The sequence below is a fragment of the Ursus maritimus genome, unplaced genomic scaffold, assembly GCF_017311325.1.
Source record: "Ursus maritimus isolate PB19 unplaced genomic scaffold, ASM1731132v1 scaffold_23, whole genome shotgun sequence".
NCBI lineage: Eukaryota > Metazoa > Chordata > Mammalia > Carnivora > Ursidae > Ursus > Ursus maritimus.
The window spans coordinates 24528317-24548978 of NW_024424786.1; positions in this window are offsets into that span (position 1 = coordinate 24528317).

Here is a 20662-nt window from a genome sequence, read left to right on the forward strand (position 1 = left end):
TGCTTTGGATCTAAAGCTAATGAAAACAACATTCTGTTCAAAGACCTGTGGTCACCATGAATCACTGACATTTTAAGTATAATCTTTATAGCAAGCTATTCATTCAAATTTCAGGTCTGCCATTTATATTTTTGGACAAATCACAGTCAAATCTCTCCCAGCCAAGTTTACCTCTCTGTACACTGAGGATGATATCAGATATTAAATAACAAGACAATGCATAAGACATACGGTACACGCTGTTAATGTGAAACCAAGGAGTTAAAAGGAATCCTGTTCAGATTTCTATCCAAGTTGTGTAGTCATTGTTGGATTGTAAGGTTTTAATGTGACAGGATCATTTTATTTGGTTAACTCTTCATCAAAACCAGGGATAAGAACTGATGTGAATGTTGCCTGTGTCCTTCCACTTTAATTGTCCAAGTGAAACACACATTTAGACACTTTATCAGCCAGACCCTGACTCTCAACTGCCCTGGCTGACATTGCAGAGATCAGTCAAGTGGTAAATCCCTATCTGCTCAGTTCACAATTGTAAGAAAGAGCAAAAATCCCCTTAGTTATTTGAGCATGGCAGAGAACTTAAGAGAGATTGGACTTTCAGGTGTATAGGTCTCTGAGGAAAAAAACAAAGGAAAGGTTTATCCCCAAGAATGAGTGGGGAAACTTATCACAGAAAAAGAGAAAAAGGAAGGGCTGAAGGGAAGAAAATGGAAGGAAAGGGAAAGTAACACTTTCTAGTACTTATTTTGTGTCCATGTGTGGAGCATGAATTTCGGATATGTGATCTCATTTAATACTCCAAACCTAAGAGCGAGAAAAGAATTTTATTCCTATTTATAGATGAGAAAACTGGGATTACAGAGAGAAGTTGATTAAATAAATTGCCTACATATTTACAACTGGAAAATAGTAGAACTGCGATTTTCACATGAATGTTGTCTCCACACAAAGCCAGTAATCTCTCTACTGCGGTACGTTTTCTATCTGAATCATAGTGCTTTGTGAAATGACATGTCAATTAAGCATTGACCACAACAGCAAAAAATACTTTCGCATCATATTTACATTCAAGCAAATACTTGAAACAAAAATTGAGACAAACAGAGAAAGACAAATACTATATGATTCCACTCATATGTGAAATTTAAGAAACAAAACAAATGAGCAAAGGGGCAAAAAAAAAAAAAAAAGAGAGAGAGAGAGAGGCAAACCAAGAAACAGACTCTTAGCTATAGAGAACGCATTGATGATTACAGAGGGGTGGTGTGTGGGAGGATAGGTTAAACAGGTGATGTGGATTAAGGAGTGTACTTGACGGGGTGAGCACCAGGTGATGTATGGAAGTGTTGAATCACTGTGTTGTACACCCGAGATTTCTATTACACTGTATTAACTAATTGGAATTTAAATAAAAACTTAAAATTGAGACAAAGACACAGTGATGTAGCTCACACAAAAAGTAAGGCTATAAAGGTTATATATCAGCAGTCTCAAATGATCATACAGAGGTGATTAATTAGGATTTAATTTACTCTAAGATTTTAAGAGAACAATGTAAAGTAACCCTTAACCTACATGTTATTCGTTAAAAATGAAAACAAAAACTATTTTTTCCACAGAATACATGATAATGTTTTCTGACACTAGTTTGATCTGACAAGCTTTGTTTTCTGACACTCCTTTGATTTCCTCTTTAGGACTCTTGACATTTAAGTAAAACTACCAATAAGTGAGAGTATTTCCCTAAGTTCAGCTGTTTCATTGTCTCATTTAAAAAGATGTTTACTTAGAAACTGCATTCAACTATGCTTTGTCCTGACCTTTCCTTTTCTGGATAAAAGAAAAAAAATACATAAATCTTTACAAAAAAGAGTAATGAAAACACTTGAAAAATATAATATGGCTGAAAATAATAATTATAGGAAAGACTTTTTAAAGCAGCAAATATCTATAGTTTATATAGTTTATAGTATAGTTTATAATATTCTCAACAAAGCTGTTACCTATCAATACTGTTTTCCTGCTCACAATTTGAGTAAAATATTCTTATATATTCTGAATACAGATGTTCAACTTTCTCTCTTCTGAAACTGGCACATAACTTTGTGGATTTGGATTAAGGTCAAGTAATTTCTAATTATTGGTCATCAACCTTTAGAAAATTAGACTCACAATTAATGAATATATAAATACATAAACACATAATTCATAGGTGAAAAGAGCAACCACTTTTTTACAACTATATGTACAGTTAGCTTGGATGTGTCAGCAGAATGAACTCAAATTAGGAGTCATGAGTCCCTGGGGAATTGGGAAATTGATTCAAAATTTCTAAGTTTCTTTTGCCTCATCTGTTCATTGTTCAGAATGTGACAAGATGATCCCTTCTGGCTTCGAACCATCTGACCTTCAGCCTAGTTTCTTCTGCTGAACTAATTTATTTTGTTTCAACCATCTTAGAACTTCTCTATTTCCTTCTGGCTCTGGGAAAAATAAAGAAGTAAAAGAGTTTGGTTGGTTGGATGGATGGATGGATGGATGGATGGATGGATGGATGACAGGTAGATAAAGATTTAGAGTAAATATCTATCCTGTAAAAACTAACAATAGGTAATGACTATTTTCTTAATAAACAAATGCCAATGAAACAATTCTCTCTCTCTGAACCCAATGGAGAATTTCACTAGGAATATTTGATGATAAAGACTCCCAGGCCGAGCTGCAGTTTTAAAAATTGCTTCAGGAAAAGAATATTTTAAAACTATTTTATGAATATATTTCTTAATCAAAAACATTTTTAGACAAATATTTTAATGTACTTCACATGGAAAATGCAAAACATTTCTAAATTAACAAGGAAGATTAAAAGTGAATAAAGGTAAAATACTTAAGATTTTAAAACTGAATCAAAATTATTTATGTAGCAAGGAAAAGTTACCAGATTCAGAGCTCTCAACTCAGACTTATTGGGATATAACCTTAAAAAAAGATTTAACTTTCATAAGTCCCAATTTTCTGTTGTGAAATGGATTAACCAAACATGGATTGATACTATATTTGTCAGTTATTTATAAATTGTAATCTCAATATCAATATCCATCATGAAACTATTATATATATGTAGATAGTTGTATTTCTCTGAGGCAAATTTTTTATTGATTTCTGAAAATTGCTTCTCTTGCGGTTTTATGACATCTCTAATTGGTTTCTCTTGAGAAAAACCAGGTTTAGTCTATTATCATTTCCTTTCCCTAAATTTGCTTGCCTGTGTTTTTGATGAAGGCTTCTGATTTCTCAGACTGGAGGGGGAAAAGAAAAAAAAAAAAAACCTCTTAGGTTTTACTTAGGCTTCTTTCCATTTTTATATTTTTGGGTTCCGTTAAAAAAAAAGAAAAGAAAAAACAATGTCTACTTCTAAAGTTTAATTTTCTTCAAGTAATAAGCATCTTAATGTGAACCAGAGAAAAGCATCTTGAAAGAGGAAATACTAAAGGGGTAGCTAATGTCTTAGATGCCCAGAAATCTCTGCAAAGATTATTCCTATTTTTATTTTTTTTCCTTAACCATTTTTTTTTTAAAGTAGTTCTTTGGTACTTTGTCCTTTGCTTATATGTAAAGGGTAGAATAGTCATTACAGGAAATGAAGACTCCATTAGCTTGAGTGGTGCCCTTTGGCTGATAGACATAATATTCTTAAACTAGAGTACTTTGCACTGCCAATCTCTACTAATGGAGAATCACTACATGTATATCTATGGCCATCCTAAAATACTTTTTCTCTTTATAAAGAATTGGACAGAAACAGGTAGAACATGAAAAATCATTCATTAAGTGCAGCAAGAAAGCCATTAGGATCATAATTCCCAAGCATTAAGGAAGAGAAAATGAGCCTTGGAGAAGAATAATCTTATGTATGTACATATGTCATCAAGCTTACTTCTAATGGGGAAAAAGAGAGAGGTGAAAATGCTCCAAATGATATATAAAGACTTTTTTTCTGAGAGAAACAGTACCTTCATAAATATCCAAATAAGGTGCTTGCAAAAGTCTCTCAACCTATCTAACTTAACATAAAATGTTAAGTGAATCCCTTTTGCCTCTGGTAAAAATATATTTTGCAGATTTCTATTTCAGAGATTGATGGCTCAATCTTAAAAGCCAGTGTAATGGAAGAGGCGAAATGAATAAAACTAGCTAAAGAATAAAGTAAATAAAAAATGCTATCTCTGTGCTTTTCTATACAAAATTTTCTAAATTTAGTTCAGTGAAATTGAAAAATCTGTTAATGCTAATTACTACATTAGCTACCAGTGATATTTTCCTTATAAATGCGTTTATTAAGCTTCTTATGGTGACGTAAGACTGATTGACAGTTGTGTGGGTAGGCAGTTGTGATTCCTAGTCAATGTTTACCAACGGAGAAGCAGAGAAGTAGAAGCAGAATGACTTAAATTGTGAACCCAATACATGCATCTAACTCTGCAATTAAGGCTTCATGACCACACTAGAAGTTTCATAGGGGCACACCTCCTTTCCTCTATCCCAGAAAATAGCCATCTAAATATTTCTGATGTTTGGTTCACACGTAAGACATCTTCAAGTTACTACTCTGTTTTAGTAACAAGTAAAAGGCTGAACAGTCAAAAATCAACACTTTTTGGATCCTTAAGAGAGGAGAAAACAGAGCAAACCATTGCTCCCAATATTGGAGAGACGGAGGAATACAGAGACGTAGCTTACCTGAGGAGACACTCAGAGGAAACCACCTCAAGAATCAGTATCCAGGTAGGAAAACTGGACGTGAAATTGACGAATTGCCAGAAGCTCAGTGTGGATAAGTCAGGAGTTAACTTCCAGGAATTTGACCAGATTCTCAAGGTGAACACTGAACGAAAATCCCCTGACGCTTCTGGCAGGGAGAGGGGAGAAGGAACCATGTTGAAAAACACAGGAGCGTTCTATTCTTCTTAACGAGGACTGCCTTCAGGGGAAACTAATTAACCTGAGGATAACCTGCTGGGGTATTATCACAGCCTAACTGACTTGGGTGAAAGGAAATATCCAACTCCAATTTGCTCTACCTATCCTGTTTCACAAAAAAAAAAAAAAAAAAAAAGGAGGAAAAACACTGAGAAGCTCTATGAAGTTCCTCATACAGATTAATAGGTTCACTAAAAACCTGAGTCCTAATTATAGGACCATAGAATGCCTCCCCTGACCACACATCTCACCACCACATTACTAAAGCCTATTTACAGAAATTCCTTTCACTCTGTACATCTTGCCCAGCTGTCAGGGAAAAGTACAAGGCCAACCGAAGGACAAAAACCACAACTTTAAGACAGAGAGAGAACACATCAGACCAGGTGAAGTAGGGATGTTGGGATTATAAGCTATGATTGTTATGCTAAAGGCTCTGGTGGATGAAGTAGACAGCATGCTGGAACAGATGAGCTACCTAAGTGGAGAGAGAAATCCTAAAAAAAGAACCCCCTTCCCCCACCGAAATATTAAAGATAAAAAACACTGTAACAAATATGAATCTTTTTGATGAGCTTGTTAGTAGATTGAACAGAGCTGAGAAAAAAAAATCCAAGCTTGAGGACATATCAGTAGAACCCTTGAAAACCAAAAGGCTAGGAGAACGAAGGCTAGAAAAACAGAACAGAATATCTAAGGACTGTGGGACAACCACAAAGGTACTTGCAGCTGCATAATGGGAATGCCAGATGAAGTAAGAGCAAAAACAGAAGAAATATTTGATAAAATAATGACTAACAACTTCTCCCAAATTAATGTCAGACATTAAACCACATATCCAGGAATCTCAGAGAACAATACTCAGAATAAATGCAAAAACTAAAAATCCTAAAACTCAACTTTTTCTAGTCATAATTTTCAAGCTACAGAAAATCAAAGATAAAGAATGAATTCTGAAAGAAGCCAGAGGAAGAAAACAGCTTACATAGAAGAATTATATCCAACCAAACGCATGACCCATGAAAGAATTAATCAGCAAACTGGACTTCATTAAAATTAACAACTTATGTTTTGCAAAAGACAATATCAAGAGAAAGAGAAGACAAGCCACAAACTAAGAGAAAACATGGGAAAAAGACACATCTGACAAAGGACTGTTGTCCAAAATATACAAAGAACTCTTAAAACTCAACAAGTAGAAAACAAAGAACCCAATTAAAACATGGGCCTAAGACTTTAAGAAATACTTTACCAAAGAATATATACCTCAAACAGTGACACTCTTGGGGGCTAGGGTCTTTAAGGAGGTAACTAAGTTAAAATGAGGTCCTGAGTGTGGGCCCTAATCCAGTATGACTGGTGTCCTTATAAGAGGAGATTTGGACATAGGTACATACAGAGAGAAGACCATTTGAAAACTCAGGGGGGAGAAGACTATGTACAAACCAAGAAGAGAGGTCTCAGAAGAAACCAACCCTGTGATACCTTGATCTCAGACTTCTACATAAATACATTTATGTTGTTTCAGTCACCAAATCGGGGACCCTTTTGTAACGCAGCGGGAGTACACTGATACAGTTGCCCAGTTGAAAAGTGGTGGGAAGAAACAGAGTCAAGGAGCCACCATGGACATAAAACCAAATTCTAAACTATTTATAGGAAGAACCAAATGGAAAGCCGTGTTGTCTTCTGACATTAGTGGTAGTGGCGGGAGGGAGAGTAGGAAGCAAGAGAACAAGAAAAGCAGAAGGTATAAAGGCAAGGAAGGCAGGGAACATGACAGAACTCACATAGCAAGGTGACTCCTTCAGAATGAAGTGCTGGATTACAAATATGATGACAAGATGAATGCTAACCCTTGCAGACTCTGGATTTTATTCGTGTACAAAAATAGTCATTGTTTCATATGAAATGTAAAGTGAATGCTAACAGTGCACTAACATTATTTTTTAAATCTCAGTATCACAGACATTTCAAAGCAACTGAAAAGCAAGAGAGGCTGTTTTAAGATGTTTATTTTTAATAAAACACTACTTCCATACTTGGATTGCAAATTTTCCAGAGTCTAAATCACAATAAATATAAAACATTGAACACCAGAGAATTTTAACTATCTCCTTGAACAATGTAAACACAATACTTACAGAGCTTTGTGAAAGAAGGAAGTGTTCTCTTTTTAAATCTGTAACCAGATGTGAGATTACTGGTCTTTGTTTCAACCACAATGACGAAGGAGAGGAAGAAATTAATTGCAATTCTGATGAATGGAATGCCTGACAAAATAATAGTTTTTAGCAGATCATTGTTTTCACTCTTTAATTTCTATCCAGCGAAGTTTTATTTCAATGGTACATCATCATAATTGCCATTTTTATAAACATCAAACTGTGCAGGTGCGATTGCAAACTCACCCTCTGCGGCAAATACAACGAACTAAAAAAAATGTAGAGCAGATTATGAAATTGCAGAATTTCTTTGAGCATATGGTGATATGTAGAATGTCTGCTTTAAAGAAAACTGGAAAATGACGGGCCCTTCCAAACTGGTAGCCAGCCATAAGCAAAAGAGCCCCTAGGTTTTTATATTTGCTTATTTAATAATTCACTTCCATTGCCTTTCACAGATTTTGTCCTTCTGCCATGTGTGCTCTACTGTAATATTAGGTTTAGTGCATTTATGTCCTTCAAATTAGCCCTTAATTAGATATCAGCACTGAATTTCTCATTGGTCAGTGAGTAAGATAGGAGTTAAATTCAGGTTGGCTCATGAATGGAACATCTTTAAGGGTACCGCGGGATGCCACGGCAACATTGACATGATTAGTGGGACATGTAATTTCCCAAAAGCTCATTCCATGAAATTTGAGATTAAACACTAAAATAAGTTTCTTATTCTTCAAGCTTGGGCGTCAGCTCATGTGCTTTGGGTACTGTCTAAGGACCTGACGATATACTCAATGTAGAAATGTGTATTTCAGGCATTAGAGCTCAGTTTTTAGCTGTTTTTCATTAATTCATATATAAATTGCAAACTCCAGCTCAAGTCTAAAGAAAAGAAAAACTGATAACACATACAATTAATTTCACTTTTTAATAAATGTATCAGATTAGTGCATGATTCATATGATAATCTGAGAAAAAGATTATAAATATAGTATTATTTTTTGGTGACCAGAAATATTTACTACCCACAATATGTTCCCACTTAGCTGTTTAATTGCTAAAATTTCACTATGATGAAGTCATTCTTTTGGGCTAATACTAAATTACTTCTTTCTCCTAAGAGAATGGTTATATCAACATTCACCCTGAAAGTTTCTTTTCATGGCTTCATAACATCTTAGCTTTGGAAATATACTTAGTGGAATTTATTTAGTCAAACCAATTTTATGCATGAACCTCCTCTCCAACCTCTCTGAAATTTGTTTTCTCTTTGAAAAATACTCCATGGCTCAGAAGACACTTCCATTCCATTTTTTAATCCTTCTAATTTTAGGAAAAAACACTAGAAAAACATTTTCCATTCTCAGAAAAAAAAAATAGCGGATTTTTGCTGTTCTGACTGGCTTCTGTAGTTACATACAAGAAATCAGTCTACGGGATCACTTTTTAGATATTTGAAAATGTTTATCATGTTCCTATTTAACCTTCCTTGTTTTAAACTAAATAATCTTACTTCTTTCAATGATTTCTTCTACGGGATACTTTCTTGATGATTTACTTAAGAAACTCAATTGATAATGGTAAAAAGTTAATATGTGCCAGGTGGTCTTCCAGGTGTTTGTATGGTGGTGACTAAACACAGCTCCTGCATTCATGGCTTTTAGAGTTGAAGGAGGAGAGAGACAAAACAAGTAAGTAAATAAGCATAAAAGTCTGACAATTATTAAATGCTATGGAGGAGACTCTGAGGGGGCCATGAGAGAGAATTACAAGAATTTAACCAGCTTACAAATAGCCAGGCATACATAAGTGGAGTCAAACGAAAGAAAGAAGGATGTTCTAGAGAGAAGGAACAGACAAATGACAAATTGGAAGAATATATTGACAATTTCAATCACAGGAAAAGCACTACTACCCTGAATATATAGACAGTTATCAAAATCAAATAGATATATCTAGGATTCTAGAACAGGAAAAGACATGAGTAGAAAAACTGATGGAATTTGAATACTGTGTGTAGTTCAAAAAAGTGTTAATTGACTGGTTTTGATAGGTATGCTATGGTTATGTAAGATATTAACATTGGGGGGACTGGGTGAAGACTATAACTTTCTGTAATACAAAATTAGTTCAAATAAAAATGTAAAAAAAAAAATCAAAGCATCTGTAAAGGAAAGCACCTTACAGAAAAATGCAGACAAAGGTCCCTTAAACATGTGAAAAGATTATGAAATTTACTCATAGTAGAAGAAATGGAAAATAAAACTTTAGTAAGATCTTTTCCACTGTGACAATGCTTGGCAGAAATTTTATATGATAACAATAAACTTCTTAGATAAATCTCTGAAAAAATAGTCACTATCTGACTTTGCTTGTCAGACAGCAAAATGATGCAACCACTATTGATGGGAATTTGGTGAATTTACATCAAAATTACAAACATGACTATCTCATGAAAATTGCACTTACAAGAATTTAGAAGACTAATGTGCTGCACTTATGAGAAATTGTCATTGAGCTACACTCCCACCAACATGAAACAATATGTGCACACGATTATTGCTTATTCATTCCGGAATGATGTGGCAAAGCAAAACAATGGAAACCACATGCATGTTATTCATAAGAGACTGGGCTGAAAATCCTATGGTGCATTCACATAATGCAGCACCATGACACTTAATCACAATGAGGAAGACCTCTATAGACTGACAGTATTTTTCAGCATGAATTGTCAAATGAAAAAGGACAGGTATGAAAGAATGTATATGGTAGGCTACTTTTTGTGTGAGACAGAAGGAGAAATGCGAATGTGTGTGTTTGTGTGTGTGTGTGTGTGTGTGTGTGTGTGTGTGATGTTCATGTTTATTTTTGCAAAAAGAAAAGAAACGGAGAAAAGATAAACCAGATATTAATGGAAAATGTTACTTTTGCAGCATGAGTAGTATAGATGAGGGACTAGGAATGGGAGTCTGAATTTTCCAAGTATATTTTTTAAAATGGTTTGAATTTTAATACACGTCCATGTTTTGCAAATTTGAAATACAAAATAAATTATGGAAAAAACTTTCAAATTGACTAAAAATAGAAATTATAAAATTCAACTTTATATCAAATTCAAAGTATGAAAACAGACTAAATAATTTTTTCACATAACTTTTTAACACCCTTCTCAAGGAATAAATTCTAAGGGCAAAGAGATCTTTAAAAAAAAAAAAAAAAACAACCCAAAGTCTTGAGATTGATTTATAGGTCTGTTGTTGGTAAAGGCACTGGTGATAGGACTCAAAATTATTTTTAATATATTCACGAATAGGGGAAGTGAGTATATATACTGAATATTTTTGGAAACCAGAGATTTCACTGACTAAGAAGATAAAGGTAAATGTGAAGTAGGGAGAGTAAGGATGAATGCTGTGGGGTTGGTTGAGAATTGGACATATTAATATAGGTTTGTATTCTGTAAAACTATTTTTCTAGGGGTATCCACTCAGAGGGCTTAGAAATAATGACACCTCAGTATCCTAAGGATGTCTAGGCCCCAGATATTGGTTTCTAAATACCATTTCCTAGTAAAACAAACCAGGCTCCTTGCAGAAATGAATGGTTCTGAATTTAGACAGAAAAAGCATAAAATGAATTTAGAACACTGTGCCTGAAAACAAGGACATAGGAGCTAGTGTGTTGGGACTTCCATGTATCAAAGATGAGACAATTTGAACATTAAACTGAATATTGAATAATAAGATAGATTATCACACATGGAATTTTTAGAAATTACACCTGTAGTGATACTAAAAATAATAATAATGATGATGATGGCAATGATAATAATAGAGATGAAGAGCAAGAGAAGGGGGGCTCTCTTTTATAGGAAAATTCTAGGTAATACATGTAGAAGAAATGATAGAATTAGCAAAACACCATTTCATAATCCCGATGTAATAGTTAATCCAGGTAAGGGTCATCAAAAGGTGCTAAAACCATTTGATAAAATGTTTCAGAGGAACTGAGTATGCACATAACCACCTTCCAGAAAGACTACCTTTTATAATTTCTATTGACCAGGCCCCTAATCAAGTCATCAAATTCAACACTATGAATATTGTGAAACAGAATGTTACACACCTCCAGGATTGATGCGCTAAACATACAAACATCACTTTTGTAACATTCTTTCCCAATGTGTGGAATCTTAACCTAGTAATGAGGAAACAACTGGTTACATGTAGAATGTAGGATGTTTTGCAGGGCAGGTGGCATAAACTCCATGAAAAAGCATATGCTGTGAAAAAAAAAAGAGGTAAAGGGGCTGTCTTAGATTTAACGTAACTAATAAAGCATACAAATCAAATACATCGACTTTTACTGGATCTTCGACTTTAAAATAATGATAAATGAAATTTTGGTGCAAACTAAATATAGACTATATATTAGATTGTATTATTGAATTAATGTTACTTTTCATTAGTGCTGCAGCAAATGTCTTTATTCTTATGAGATGCTTGCTAAAGTATTTTGGGATAAAGCGTCATGGTCCCTTCAATTTATTTTCAAAAGATTGACGGGGTGGGAGAGGATGTCGACAACTGTTAAAAAATGTCACTCTTTGGTGACTGTAGGCAAATACATGCAGTTGTTAACCGTATCTTTTTTTTTTTTAACCTTTTCTTATGAGTAACAGAGGTGGAGGAATGCCAAGTAAATTAAAATCATATATTGAGTTTATAACAGAGTAATATTCATTTCAAGCTCTTCTAAAGTACCATTTACATCTACAATAAAAAACAGAATATAAACAGATGTCCTCGGAATTTCAACTCTTTCTTTTATGTGTTTATGACTAATCTGTTCTGACTTGTTTCTTACCAATAAATCCTTTTGAGGTCGTGATACTTTAGGTACCCTCAAGTGAATTAAAGCACTTGAAAACTCCGCATTGAAGTCAATCAACTCTTATTTAATGCCTATTGTGAACCACGTGCTATGTTGGCAACTGGAAAATAAGAATGAATAAAAGTCTCACACTGTACTGTGGTATAATATGGTAAGTATAAGTAAATGTAAACCAGAGAAATATAAACAAGAAATATTTCAGAAGGAAAATGAGGCGAAAACCAAAACCATTTAAATTCCTCATGATTTTGCTCTTCAGTGACATTGAAGCTACTTTTTTTTTTTTTTTTTTTTTTTTTTTTTTTGTCTTTCGGTTGAAGATGGAGAGAAAGTGATATGAGCACCTGGAAGCAATTTGCAGATAAATTCAATCATTTGGGGATGTATTCTTGCATCGTTTGCCCTTTTATAAAGGACAAAGAAAGACAAAAAAATAAAAAGGAAGGATGCGAGAAAGGAGCTTCTGAGATAGCTAGATGTTAAAATCATTATATATTTTGGAAATACTAGACTATACATAAGTGTGCCTGTCTATAATTTGCTCTAACTGTTGCAATTTAGGAAATGGGAAGAAAATGTGATCTAAAACTGTATACTAAAATAAAACTAAGAATTACTCTTAGGAGACCATTATGGGTGGAATTGTGTACTCTCAGAAGTTCTGTTGGAGTCCTAACCTCCAGTACCTCAGAATGTGACCTTAGTTCGAAATAGGATCATTGCAGGCATAACCCATTAAGATGAGGTCATACTGGAGTACGAAAGGCTTCTAATCCAATATGACTGGTGTCCTCATAAGAACAGAAGAGACAGAGATACACACACCCACCAGGGGGGAATATCATGGGACAACAAAGGCGGAGATTGACAGCTGCAAACCATGGGACTCCAAAGACTGACAGAAAACCACCGAAGCTGACAAAAGCAAAGAAGGATTCTCCTCACAGTTTTCGTGAGGGAACATGGCCCTGTTAACACTTTGATCTTCGACTTTTAGCCTCCAGAACAATGAGAGAGTAGATTTTTATTGTTTTAAGCTGCCCAGTTTGTGGTACTTTGTAATGCCAACTCTAGGAAACCAACACAGAAGCATATGAAGATTAATTCTATGCCTTCCATTATATGTTTAGGCAACAAAAAACCCCCAAAACTATCAGTGGGATGTACTTCTGTAACATGTCAAATATATACTCAAAAGCTCTGTTTCCTGAAAAGATCAAATACAGATGTTATCTGTAACAACACTTCAAAATTACCTCTGAACTTTCTTCTGGGAAACTGCCAGAGTTGGAACCAAGGCCCTCACTTTCATGAAACATGAAAGCTGCAAGGCCTGACCATCAGATGAGTTTTAGTTTACATCTCTTTTTATTCTGAAGATGTAGGACAAATCTTCTCCAAGCAGTTTATAAAATATTCTCAGGCCTTTGTTTAGGAGTTAATAATAATCCTAGTACTCATGCCTTCTTCCGACCCTCTGTTTTCCAACTGAGGCAAAAAGAAAAATCAAGTGAAAATCCTATATCAAATCAATAATACCTCCTAATACCTTCCAATTTTATATACCAATGATATCTCAATAAAACTAAAAATCAATCAAAAATCAGATTGTTCGCAAACTTACAAGCCTTTATTCATAATTATGGTAAAAAATTGATTAAGAACTATGGTTAAGCCAGGAAGTATAAGAAGGATTTAACTATCCCCACAATTCCCAAGTGACTTAGCGTCTGCAGAAGAGATTCTAGTCTCAATTTGTACCCCTGTTTACAGCTGAAGAATATGGGTGGTATCCCACAAGTTTCCATCTTTGTGTGTGTGTGTCCTACAGAAGGTGCAAGAAGGAGTATTGCATCTGGATGCTTGTCTTTACCACAAAGATTCTTAGCCAGTAGTAAAATGTTGTCTAAGAATAGCCTAGAGGCTCACCAACAAAATGTAGAAGCAGAATCAGGCACATATGGGATGGAGTTGAAGAAAAATAAATAATTCCTTATCTAGGAACCATGAACTATCATATTCTTTTTTTTTTTTTTAAGATTTTATTTATTTATTTGACAGAGACAGCCAGCGAGAGAGGGAACACAAGCAGGGGGAGTGGGAGAGGAAGAAGCAGGCTCCTAGCAAAGGAGCCTGATGTGGGGCTCGATCCCAGAACGCTGGGATCACGCCCTGAGCCAAAGGCAGACGCTTAACGACTGCGCCACCCAGGCGCCCCGAAATATCATATTCTTGACTTTAGTGTGCAAGTCATCAGCTGCAGATAGTTCCAAATTTGGTGATACTGTGAGGCATTGCAAATGTCTGTATGTTGTTTTTATGTATACATGCCACAATGTATTTTTAACAATTTTACATAGCTCTGTTAGACAAAGCATCTGCATTCATTTATGAAACACTCAAATCACGTTAAAGAAAGCAAAGCATTTTTTTTTTTTGAGAGAGAGAGAGAGAGAGAGCACGTGTGCCAGGTGTGGGGATTGGAGGGTAGGGGCAGAGGGAAATGGACAGAATCCAAAGCAGGCTCCCAGAGCCCTGAATGTGAAGCTGATGTGGGGGTTGACCTCAAGACCCTGAGATCATAACCTGAGCCAAAATGAGGACTGGGATGCTTAACTGACTAAGCCACCCAGGCTCCTCAAAACAAAGCATTTTTAAAAACTCTCATGTTTCAATTGGCTTTTAAATTGAAATGCTTGGTCCCATTTTGAAATATCTACTCTTGATTGTCACCATTCCCAAACGGAGTTACTTTGTCCTGTATCAAATACGATTATAGGTCTTGAGCTGACTAATCTATAATGTGTAGATCTTGTTTCTGAAGGTATACATGAATATTTTATGAAAGAGAAAAATCTTTATTTTCAAATTTTAATACCAAAGAAAGTTATTGGTGGAGATATATGTTTAACATGAAAGAACAATTATCTTCTCAGAGCACACTAGTATTTTTAAAATATCCTAGGGCATTTCAAACCCCCTGGCCTTACAGATAAAACACCTTGATTGTAATTAAGAAATCTGGCAATAATCAGTAAAATGCACAGATTAGCCTTAACTGATACAGTTCAGAGCCCAATCGATATTTTTGCTGGTTCCTTAGCAATTGATTACATGGATTATTATGTTTAAATCTGTGCATCATTCTTCTATTTAGTATCTTCCACCACATCTTTTTAGGAGGCTGGAATTCGGTTACACTAGTCCCCTAAACCTGCTTCTAAACTTTCTTGAAGTTAATTTCTCAATCTCATATATTACCATATGGCAGGTTCCCCTGAAGCAGTTTGTTTGAGCCCACTCTGTACTACCAGCCCTTCTTGTCTTCATCTGAATAGATTTCTTTGGAAAAGTAACTGGTCATTACCTAATCACCTCTCTACCCCAGAAGATCTGCTAAAATTCTGAGAGTGTTCCAGTTACAAATTTCTGCATAACAAGCTACCTCATGAGTGAGTGGCATAAAACAAAAGCCATTTTATTCTGCTCATAGATTCCGTGGGGCAGGAATTTGGACAAGGCACAACTGCTGGTGTTTGACTCTGTTTCACACTGTCTGGGGATTTCCGCTGGGAAGAATCGCCTGAATTTGACTCAAAGGCTGGGGTGGGGGTGTGGCTACACTCAGCTGGAGGCTTATCATTCACAAACCTGGCACCTGGGCGGGGATGACCGCAGTGCTGAGCTTAACTGACTCTATCCCCTGGAGCTACGAACGTCCCTTCCATGTTCTTTGGACTTCCTCACAGCATGGCTGCCTCACTGTAGTTGAACTTTTCATAAGGTAGCTCAGGGCTCCATGAAAAAGAGCAGAAGTGTCATGGCTTTATATCTGCTAGCCTTAGAAGTCACCTGGAGTCAGGACTGCTGTACTCTATTGGTTAAAGCAGTTACAAGTCTGTACAGATAAAGGGGAAAGGCTATAAATGCTATCTATCAATGGGAGGAGTGTTAAAGAATTTTCAACTACATTTTACAATTATCTCACGGTTTCAACAACTCAATGGATATAGGACAGATGAATCCTTTCTACTCTCTTCTGAAAGCTCAAAACGGGCACTTTGTGGGAGACCTGATGTCATATATGAAGGAGAGATGTACCACTCACTTGGCAATGCTCTAGTAAGTCTTCTGTGTAACCTCGTGACTAGAAAGGATGCGAGGTTACAAGGGGACTTCCTAAACATGCCTATTTGCCCCAAACAAGAGGAGAATTGCCTTCTAATTATAGCTTGTCAATATGTTTTACACAATCCTTAGCGAGAACAAAAATTCCAAAGAGAATTTCTTCTCCAGAAGAAAATTAGGAATAATACTAAAACTCAAGAAACACAACAATGATCATTTAATAAGCTTTTATTATTTGCTAGGCACCATGCTAAGTGCTTAAACTTCTTTATTATTTCACTAATCCTCAAAACTATTTTATGAAGATGGTATGATGGTTCATGTACTATCGATAAAATCAGCAAGGTTGAGCAATTTGATCAGAGTGACACAGCTAAATTTGCCACAGCAGATATCTGTACATGTGCTTTTCCGACACATAAGAACTCTGCTCTGGGAAGTTGGTTTTGGTAAGAGCTGGGAAATGCACAAGCCCGAAAACAGGTATCAGGTGACTTTACTTCAGACGAGGGGTTATCCTGTAGCTAGGACGAGTAAACTCAGATTAAAGGGGAAGATTCATGTACTTGGCTAGTTTCACCGTGCAAGCAGACGTTTATAGGATTTCATTCTGTTTTAAAGTTGAGAATTCTTTGCATTAAAAACTCTCTCTTTTTTTTTTTTCTTCTGTTAGAGTCTATAGGGCACACTGTGGGTTTTGGTCCCATTTTCTCTGGAGTATTCAGGTTGCTATCACTGGCTGACTTTATGAGAGACCATTTGAAAAAAGGTAATTTGGAACATTGTCTATTTAATGATAGAAGCAGAGATTCAGCCATTTCATATATAGTCCATACTCCTGTTTTTTATAAGTCAAGGAAAAATAAAAAGTGTTAAGCGGGGAGCAAAAAAGCAAAGAACCTTAACATGGTAAGTATAAGCCATCTTTAAGAACTACCATCTGACTTATGGGCCACGACATTGAATACTGATTGCTAATAGGTAGGAAATGGGTCTAACACAATGTCAAAAATTTCAAAATAGTCCTTTAAGAGAACTTTGTCATCAAAGGGTATAAGAAATCGGAATGGTTTGCCAAGGGAGTTAGAATTTCAAACTTTCGCTACAGTAAAAGAAAAAGTAAAAAGAAAAAAAAAAACAGCAAACATGTGTTCATTTTTAAATTGCTAGAACATTTTGCATTGATTTCTATTTTCTTATAGTTTGCTGGAGAAACTAGAAAATGCAATTCCATTGAAAAACTCCCAACTCCAGCAGTAGGGAATGGAGAACTATAAAATGACCAGGCATAGAGCCGAATAGCTGGGAGCTCACATACAAACGTAGGCCAGGTGGGAGGGGAGAGCCACCGGGACACTCACAGGAGGTAAAAAGACTGATAGTTTATACAGACAGAGACAGGAAGGTAAGAAGGCGAGGGCTGGAGCATCATGATTGCTGTAGTTGTGAGTCTTCCTGCCTGGGATATTCTTTATACTCACACTGAGCTTCAGTTCTGACATTTATGCTTTGCTCATTCCATCCCTGTGAAACCAGGACTAACTCTACTTAATTAGAAAAGAAACCTCAGTAAGCACAGGCTTTTATTTTTCCTAAATGGGAAAGGGGATGCCATAGATAATTGTTTTGTCATCAAGGCAAGATCAAATTGCTGACCCTCTAATTATATTGGGCAAAATAACAACGGATCTTACTGATGGCTCTCCTAATTCTGGAGCTCAGAAATCAAATTAAAATGGGAGATATTATGCTTACGGACTAATTTGCCCAGAGTTCATTATATTGGAGGCTTACAAAAGAGCTTTGTGACTAATTACTTTGCATTGTCTACTTCCTCAATATTAGAGCTGATATCATCTATCTATGTATAATCAAATCAGATCAATGTCAAATCAATGATCTGACAGAACCAAGAGTGAATTTCATGCATAGTTGAGTCTGAACAAGCTTAAACATGCATATACTTCAAATATATATGTGATCTGTAGCATTAGTTTTCCTGGAATAAGAGTTCTAGTTTTTCTGGAATTATGCATAGTACACTCAAGTTTGCCAAAAAATATAGCTCTTTATTCCCTAAAAGTGACATATCCTCATGAATACCTCTTGTATCCCATGCCTGCACTGGGTAAGAAGAGTAAAAAAGAATCAAAGTTCATTTTTTTTGAGGAGGGGCGTGGTCAAGTCTGGTCATCTCAGTTTAATTTTATGATTTGACGTATATTTTTAGGAGATTGGTTTCTTTGAGATATATAGCCAGTGTTTCAGTTCTCCTCCTTTCCCCTGCTACACTTCAAGGTAGTGTATTGTATGAGGGGGCTTACTGTTCACATATCATCACATGAACAGGGTCTTAAAATTGACTTAGGTGTGTTGTGCTATTCTCTGGACTGATGACTCCTCAAGTACGGACATTCTATTGGTGTCAGTTAAACTGATGGGATATACAGTTTCAGGTTGGTCAGGGTGAGCCTCTGTCTGATCAAGCTCCATCTTAACTCCTGCTGTTTCTCTCTCTTGGTCCAGGTCTAACAGTGATATCCAGGGGCACCTGAGTGGCTCAGTTGGTTAAGCCTCTGCCTTTGGCTCAGGTCATGATCCTGGGGTCCTGGAATTGAGCCTCACATTGGGCTCCCTGCGCAGTGGAGTCTGTTTCTCCCTCTGCTCCTATCCCCACTTATGCTCTCTCTCACTCTTTCTATATATATCAAATAATTAAATAATATCTTTTAAAAAACAAACAAAAAACCAGTGATATCCATAGCCTAATCCAGGTGTCCAGGTGGTCTATTCTTTGGCCCTTGCCTGAAGGGCCCACCTTGCCCCTCCTGTGAGCCTCCTCTATTTCCCAAGCTATCAACACTCCTAAAAGAAAACAGATGCATGCATCCACACTATCTGGGAATGTAAGAAAGTGAAACCTAGGCTTTGAAGAACAGATGGGGGTGGACAAAAAGGTGATGGTGAGTGGAATGCAATTTTCAAAGGCTGGTCAGAAAAGCGCTTGCTGGTAGAGTGCTTGAAAAGAATAAGAAAATGTTATAAACTGAATTATGCTCTCCCAAAATTTATAGGTGGAAGCCCTAATCACAATGTGACTGCATTTGGAGATAAGGCTCTTAAGGGGGTAATTAAGGTTACATGAAAACATAAGGATGGGGCCCTACTCCAATAGGACTGATGCCATTATAAGAAGAATAAGAAACATCAGGTGTACATATGCCATGTGTGGACATACGAAGAAGGCAGCTATCTACAAGACAAGGGGAGAGAGTCCTCAGGAGAAACCAACCATATTGATACCTCAATCTTGGATTTCCAGCCCAATGACCTATAAGAAAATGAATTTCTGTTATTTAAGTCTGTAGTATGTTGTTAGAGCATCCCTAGAAAACTAATACAGGGAGTAAGACATAAGATATTTAAAGTAAGACCATATCAGGCAGAAGAAATAATAAGTGTAACAGTCCTGAGACAAAAGGATCTTTGGCAGATCCAAAGAACAGTAAAGAGGAAATGTTCCTAGAGCAGATGAGAGAGAGAGAATATAAAGAAATAAGGTAAGAGAGGTAATAGAGGTCCAGATCACTAATGACAAGGTAGACTTTGACTCAGTGAGTCAGGAAGCTCTGATAGTTGAGTAGAAATACACAGTAAGGAAGGAAGATAGTGGGAGGAAGGAAGTCAATAAGGAAGCAACTACAATAATTCAATGCGACATAAGATGACTTGGAAAAGGATGTTAAGGGTAGAGATGATAAAGAGTGGTCAAATTTTAAATCAATAGTGAAAAAAGCTAATAGAGATTTTTGTAGGTTTTTTTGTTTTTGTTTTTGTTTTGTTTTTTGGAATAGATGTGTATTGTGATGGAAAGAGAGATGAATACCCAAGACTTTGACCTGAGCAACCAACATATGGCATTTACATTTACTAAAATGAGAAGACAATGGAAGGAATACATCTCGTTCAGGTTGAAATCAAGTGTTTGGATATGGGCATGGTTAACTTGAATTGCCATGAGGCATCCAAGTGCAGATGTAAAGTAGGCAGTTGGTAAAATGATTCTGAAATTCAGGAGAGTGTGTGTGAGGGGGAGGTGAAGTATAAAGTATTTATGTAAAGCACTATGGTAATATACAGTGGGTGCAGTAAAGATAAATCAGACATTGCACCTGCCTCCAATAAACATACGATTTTAGTAGAGAGTACATATATAGTAAAGTTTTGATGATTCTATGAAAAGTCACCAGGAGGGAGAAGAGTGTATTATGACCACAGGTATTTCCCTGCAATTGCTTGCATGTCTCTTATATATTCAAGGTCTAAATTGTATTTATAAAATACAGTTGATAAAAATGTATATTTGGACTTTAATGCCTAGTCATTTTAAAATTATATACCTTTTTTTTGTTTGTTTATCCATTTACTGGTTACAAAAAAAAAAAAACATTTAAAACATAAAATCAACTAAACCATTCCCTACCGAAATTTTA